Below are 7,553 nucleotides of genomic sequence, written 5' to 3'. Positions count from 1 at the left end.
ATGTGTATGTGACAACATATTAAAATATCATGGCCTGTTTCGAAGCTTAACTATATTTAACCATTTTACCTCCATTTAATTCATTTTTATATCATAAAAATCATAAATCATGCAAAATAAATCAAATTTATACGAAATTTTACATAAAATAAGTAAAATATGCATGTGAGGTCATATAAAAATTTCAAGGTCAGAGACTATGTTTAACTATTTTTTAGCATTTTAAATACCATTTTAATCATAAAAATGTAATAAAATTACTAAAAATCATTAAAGTAAGCAATAAAATACCATAAATCATAAAAATGACCTAAATACATTTTAGGACTAGAATATACAACATGCATCAATATTTAGTGACTATATCTAATAAATCACAAATTTTTTAGTTTTAATTAAGTTACTAATAACTCGAAAAAACTATAAATCGATTATGCATGCAACATCCTATGCTCTGATACCAATTGTTAGGTTCATATACCTATTTTTAGACATTTATAATAGTGATTTAATCAACATATTAAATTTGTCATAGTGGATCTAGTGCATGCATAACAAATTAAAAGAATAAGGAAAGGAAAAATGTCCCTTACATTGTTGTATGGAACGAAATGGGCACAAGTAAGGTCTCCTACCTTCAATTGTTCTTGAGCTATAATAAGTATTAGGATAATCCTCCAAGACTCTACATTAGGAGCCCTCCTTTTGATTGCACCCAAGATTTAACACAAAATTACTACTAATGTTAACTATATATTATGTAGTAATGTATCCTTAATATTTACTAATATTACTAATATTACTACACTAGTAATATATAACAAATATTAGTATTTGAGTGTTTTTTGAGGTTTTGCATGTGAGGAAGAGTTCAGCATCTAGAGAGAATTAATATGAGAAATATTGAGAACAATAAATGTTCTTCTCTCTTATTGAAAGTTCCGGCCAAAGTGCTCTTTATACAGCATTTTTGTCTTCTCAAAAATCACATGTAAATGCTTTATTGGTAGTGTCATATTATGTAGAGGCAACATCACAAGTGGTGCTTGTGTCATAAGAGTTTTAGGCAAAATAGACGACTTAGGACAAGTGTCCTATCTACTCTAAAAACTGGTGGCCATGCCCTATTTTGGTCCATTTTTGTCTTATAATATTTGTCCCACAAATGCTTATAAGTCTTATGTTTAATTATCTTACATAATTAAATATTAATTTGATCATACAATAATTATGTGACAAATTAATAAACATATATATTCACTCAACTTATTGAGTAATATTTTACCATTATATTAACATATAATGGGTCCCATAATAGCTAGTTAGTTAAATTTACAACCTCTTGTAAATGTAAATAACTAATTACCTCTACCTCGAAATATTTACAAAACCTCAACATAATTTAGTAAATTAATATATTAATCCACTAAATAGAATCTTATTTAATCACACTACAATAAGATACAAAATCCAACTCATATAAATAAGTGATTAATTAATCCATATCGAATACAATTAATTAATTATTTATTTGGGTCTCATCCTATAGGTGTGACCTTAAGGGATCAACTGATCACCACCGTCAAACGACAGTAATGTCAAACTCTAGTTAGCTAATCATTACTGATTAATGTTGATCAGTTGACTATATAAATGAATCATCCCTTACGTATTCTTAATTTAAGATTTAAACATGTGATCGCACTATTGTTGAGTACACATACTCCACCAATCTCCCACTTGTCCAAGACAAGTGTGCGACACCAATTCTCATGTCCTATTACAATCTCCCACTCAATCCAAGGTGTCTTTGATGTGACCATTATTTGAGCATATTTAGTCCCCGAATTAGCCTTGTTCCCATCCTTTTTAGTGCATATTTAGATCATTTATTATCTTTAGTCCTTTGTTTTGCATATTCTTTGAGGTTTTGTTCCCTTGGTAGGAAAGGAGTGCAAACCTTGCATTTTCATGGTAAAATAGACCTAAATTGATTGAATTCAATGACCAAGCATCAAAGAGAAGACAAGACTAGAAGGCCTTTGTACATATTATATTAGATGGGCAATGATGAGGAAAGATCCTTGCATCTCCGACAAGATCCCCGAGGATTGTTGGAAGAAGGAGGAAGAAAGGAAGAAAAGAATAAAACTGACCCAGAATCCGAGCGGCTTGACCCTCGGGACGCTCGTCCAAGACGGCCAGAATCCTAGCGTCCGGCCAAGGAATCCGCTCGTCTAGCAGCCAAGGAATCCGCTCGTCCCGTTGCCTTGGACGCTCGGATTGTGTTACAGCAACTTTCGTTTTCTTCTTGTTCCATGAAGGATGCGCATATTTCGGAAAGACCGGCAAAAAGGAGACCGACATCTCTTTTGAGAGGAGCGATTCCTCAAGGACTTAATCGTCATTTAAGCCCTTAGTAAACCCTAATTTGTGTACCTAATCCCCAATATAAATACCCCATTAGTCTAATTAGATAATCATGTTCTTCTTATCAATCTCTAGTGTAGTTTATATCATTCTAATCTCTTCTTAATTTTGTAATCAACTTTTAATCAAGTCTTAATACAAATCTCATTTCCTTAATCTCTCTTTTGTTCATCTTTTATTTTGGGTAATTGAACATTATTTGGGTTATTATTGGGAGATTGACAACCTTCCAATCATTCATCAAGTACTTCTATTATTCTTTGCTTTATTATTAGAATCATTAGTAGGTATAATTCTCTTAATCTCTTTTTAATTATTGTTAATCATCTTCATTTATTCATCATGTTTTGCTTTGTTAATGTGATTGACAACCTTGTTAACATGCCAAATTTGATAATGAGTGAGTAGTTTCCTTAACTAGGGTTAATGGGTAATTAGGGGAAACCAACATGGGGAATGATTCATGCTTAATCTAATATGTTTTCATAGTTTATTTGCTTGCTTGTTGTGATCTCAACTTATGCACATGTTATGTTTGATGAAATGCGAGCCTATGAATCCTTGCATTTTTTACCCATCACCTACCTTTTCAATGAGACTTGTAAGACATAAACCAACTCGAGTCTCATTAGACCATGCATATAGTTGATTAGGGAGGATTAAGTCGACTTGTAGGTGTTGTAAAATCTAATCGATTCGGCTCCGGGACCCAAACCTTCCTAGGATTGTAAGATATAAACCAACTCGATCCATCACAACAATAATTGCTTGCTTATAATTTGAGAATATGTTTGTATGATCAATTCCCATGAATCCCCTATGAACCCATGACACCCTAGTGCTTTTAATCAATTGTTTACATCCCTTTTTAATCATCTTGCTTGTTTTCTTTTATTGCTATTTAGTTTAGTGATCTTCTACTTCAAACCCCAAATTGTGACACCCCTAGACACCGCTACTTGCAATCGAAAATCTTACTTCAATACCCGTCCTTTGGGATCCGACCTTTACTTACTTCTTTACTAATAGTAGAGTTGTTTGTGGAGATATAAATATTGTTTTGGTCTAGGTGCTCCTAACGACAAGTAACCGAAACATAGCCCGAGAGGGTCCGACCAAAAATGGCGTCGTTGTCGGGGACGGCGTTAACTTGATTTAGATTTTCTTAGATTGTTATTAGTTGTGTCTTTCTTTGCCTTGGGGAAGTAAAACTCCTCAAGGTTTGTTCTAATTATTTTCGAGTTGTTTGATATTTTGCATGTCTAGAAGATCACAAGGTAACTTGTTACCCATTGATCACGAAATTGAAAGGACTTTGACAAACAATAGAAGACTTGCTAGAGGTACTTTGAGAGTTATTGGTGAGGTTGTAGATATTAAACCAAACACTATTGAGTTCGTCAACCCTTTTGCAAGAGAAGGGGAGGAGAACCCAACACAAAATCCAACACAAAATCAACCCACAATGCCTAAATTTTCATCACATTCCGTACCAACCGAGGAGAACCTACCCAATGGTACTCCCACACCACAACACTTAACCGGAAATTTTATTGCTAAATCCGCATTTATCCAATTAGTCGAAAGAAGCCAATTTGGGGGGATGCCTAGTGAAGACCCTCGCTCTCACATGGAGACTTTTTGTGACTATTGTGATGCGATTTCACAAACCGGTGTAACTCAAGACCAAATTCGATGGGTCTTATTCCCTTTTTCTCTAATTGGCACCGCAAAACAATGGTTAAAGAGCCTTGATAAGGCTACTCTTGGAATTGACTCTTGGAAGAAGTTGGCTCTAGCTTTCTACAAAAAGTTCTACCCACCGGAAAAGACTAACATGCTAAGAGCTCAAATTACGGATTTTAAGCAAAGGGATGAAGAATCTTTATATGAAGCTTGGGAGCAGTTCAAAGGAATTTGTCGCTCATGTCCTCATCATGGACTTAGCGAGTGGTTCTTGGTACAACAATTTTGGAATGGTCTTTATGAAGACTCAAGAAACATTCTCAACATGGGATCAAACGGTATGTTCACCGAAGTTGACGATAATCAAACTTGGAACAAGATTGAGGAAATGGCGGTCCATAATTCTCAATATAGTAGACCTCGCAAGGCTACTAGAGAAGGAAAGCATGAAGTGGACTCTATTACTCAATTGGGTGCTCAACTTAGTGCTCACATTGATACCATCAACTTAAAGTTTGAGAAGGCTATGGCTAAACTTGAAGAAGCCTCAAAATCACCAAAGCATCATGTTAATGCCATAACGGCATCTTCATCAATCCCGAATGGGATATGTGAGAATTGTGGAACTTTGGGACATGACCAAAGTGAATGTAGGGGAACAAATGAACAAGTGAATGCTTTTCAAGCATACAAGAGTGGTACCCCTTATTCTTATTATTACAATGAAAACACCAAATTCCACCCAAATCTCTCATATAAAAGCCAAAATGTCCAAAATCCTTCAACATACACCCCACCACCCATGAGAAACCAAAACCAAAGACCCTTTTTCAACCAAAATCAAGGTTACCAAAACCAAACTCCAGACAATCAACAAAATGACCAAGGTTTTGATGTTCAAAAAGCGGTCCTCCAAATGCAAAAGAATCAACAAGAGTTTTTCACTCAAATACAAAAGGATAGTCAAGCAAAGGACATCACCATCAACAACATCCTAGCCCACACAAAAATGTTGGAAACTCAATTGACCCAACTAGCATCTTCAAGCTCACAAAGGCAAAAGGGGCAATTACCACCTCAAAGTAATCCCCCAAGACATGAAACGGTTAGTGCCATTCACTTGAGGAGTGGTACGAGATATGAAGGACCAAAAAAGCAAGTTGAGGATGAAGTCGTGGAAGCTAGTGACAAAGAAGAAGTTGTGCAAAACTGCAAGGATGGAGAACCAACAAAAGAAGAAGTTTCAAAGAAAAGTCAACAAAAGGCCAGGGAGAAGGAGCCCATTGTGATTAGACTTCCTTTTCCAATTCGTCAAGCTAAGCCCAAATTTGATGACCAACTTGGGAAATTCATGGAAATTGTCAAGAACTTGGAAGTCTCGATTCCTTTTACGGAATTAATCAATCACGTGCCGGCCTATGCGAAGTACATGAAGGACATCCTTACGAAAAAGAAGTCAATCCATAAGGTTGAAACTATCGCCTTCACTAAGGTGAGTAGTGCAATCCTTCAATGGAGTTCACCTCCGAAACTTAAAGATCCGGGAAGCTTCTCAATACTGTGTACCATTGGCGACACCACGATTAACAAGGCCTTATGTGATCTAGGGGCTAGTGTGAGTGTTATGCCGTATTCGGTGAGTAAAAGGTTAGGGATGGGAGAGCTTAAATGTACCAACATCACACTCCAAATGGCCGATAGATCGACGAAGACACCGTTAGGGATATGGGAAGATGTTCCCGTAAGAGTTGGGAAATTTTTCATCCCGGTGGACTTTGTCATTGTTGACATGGAAGAAGACTCCAATATTCTGATAATTCTAGGTAGACCTTTCTTGCACACCGCGGGTGCGGTGATAGATGTGAAGCATGGAGAGCTTACTCTAGAATTTGGAGACGAGAGCATAACTTTCAATCTTGATAAGACCACGAGAGCTCCCCGTTTGCATGAACCATGCTTTATGGTTGATCACTATAGCCGGAAGGATGAAAGGAAGAAGTCGGAATTTCAATGGAAGAAGAAAGTTGATGATGCTCCATCAAAAGAGAAAGAGAATAGCAACAAAGAGAGCTTGAAAAGCTCATCCATTACAAGTGAAGAGGATGGCCTCATTGGCCAAAACAAGAAAGGAGGAGAGTTGTCTCTATCAACTCAAGAGATTTTTAATGATCAAGTAGACGAAGTTTGCGGTCTTTGGGACGATGAATTTCAAGGGATTTTCAATCCCTATATTGGCAATGCTATCGATCAAGACCATCATGGAGAACAACAAGTGCAAAGATCTATTAAGGATCTTTATCATGACAATGAACAAGCTTTCGACTACTTCTTCAAGGTGTTGAGTAACATCAACAACACCTTGAACATGCCCCCATGACATCTCACTAAGGATGAGAGTTTGATGGAGTCCTCTCCAAACCACCACTTGTAAATATTCTAACTCCCTAACTTGCATTTTAATTTTTACATTGCATTTTTGTCATTTTTGGATTTTTGTGCCTTGATCAAGATATTCCTCATTTTTTAGAGAAGTGAGGGAGTGACTAATGATTTTATTGATGTGTAGTGCTTTAACTTAGTGTGGGGATAGCACTTGCATATTGGACCCGTTTTGGTCCATTTTTGCCTTTTGTCATTTGTCCCACAAATGCTTATAAGTCATATGTCTAACTTTCTTACATAATTAATTATTAATGTAATCATTTAACACTTAAATATTACAATTAATAATATAATATACACTCCACTTTTTGAGTAGTATACTACCATTATATCAACATATAATGGGTCACATAATAACTAGTTGGTTAAAATTACAACTTCTTGTAACTTTAAATAACTAATTACCTCTACCTCAAAACTTATAAAATGCCTCAACTAATTTAGTAATTTAACACTTAATTACTAAATTAAATCTTATTTAATCACATTACAATAAGACATAAAATTGCACTCCCATAATTAAGGAATTAATTAATCTGTATCGCATACAATTAATTAAACATCTATTTGGGCCTCATCCTATAGGTGTGACCTAAAGGGATCAACTGACCACCACCGTCACACGACAGTAATGTCAAACTCTAGTTAGCCAATCATTACCGATTAATGACGGTCAGTCGACTATATAAAGAATCATCCCTCACGTATTCTTAGTATGAGATTTAATAATGATATTTAAATCATGTGATCGCACTATTGTCGAGGACACATTTCCCAACAATCTCCCACTTGTCCTAGACAAGTGTGCGTCACCATTTCTCTTATCCTATTACAATCTCCCACTCAATGCAAGGTGTCTTGCAGGTCGTACATACACTTGATCATATCTTGATTGGTTTTCTCGATCTGGAGATTAACTGTCTGACCAGAATTATCTGCCATAGATACCTTCCGAGCGTGGCCACGCATTTTCAGTTAACTACTCCTCGAGTGGC

General features: G+C 36.0%; 1 non-coding gene across 1 annotated transcript; it reads right to left on the bottom strand.

The window, feature by feature from the left end:
• Positions 1–4,267: 4,267 nt before the first annotated feature.
• LOC141593570 (small nucleolar RNA R71) lies at positions 4,268–4,374 on the bottom strand. The gene has a single exon (XR_012521644.1). It is a non-coding gene; the product is annotated as a small nucleolar RNA R71 (small nucleolar RNA).
• Between the last annotated feature and the right edge of the window lie 3,179 nt (positions 4,375–7,553).

Source organism: Silene latifolia, chromosome 7 (assembly GCF_048544455.1).
Source record: "Silene latifolia isolate original U9 population chromosome 7, ASM4854445v1, whole genome shotgun sequence".
In the NCBI taxonomy this organism is placed as follows: domain Eukaryota; kingdom Viridiplantae; phylum Streptophyta; class Magnoliopsida; order Caryophyllales; family Caryophyllaceae; genus Silene; species Silene latifolia.
This window is presented reverse-complemented; position numbering and strand designations above follow the sequence as displayed.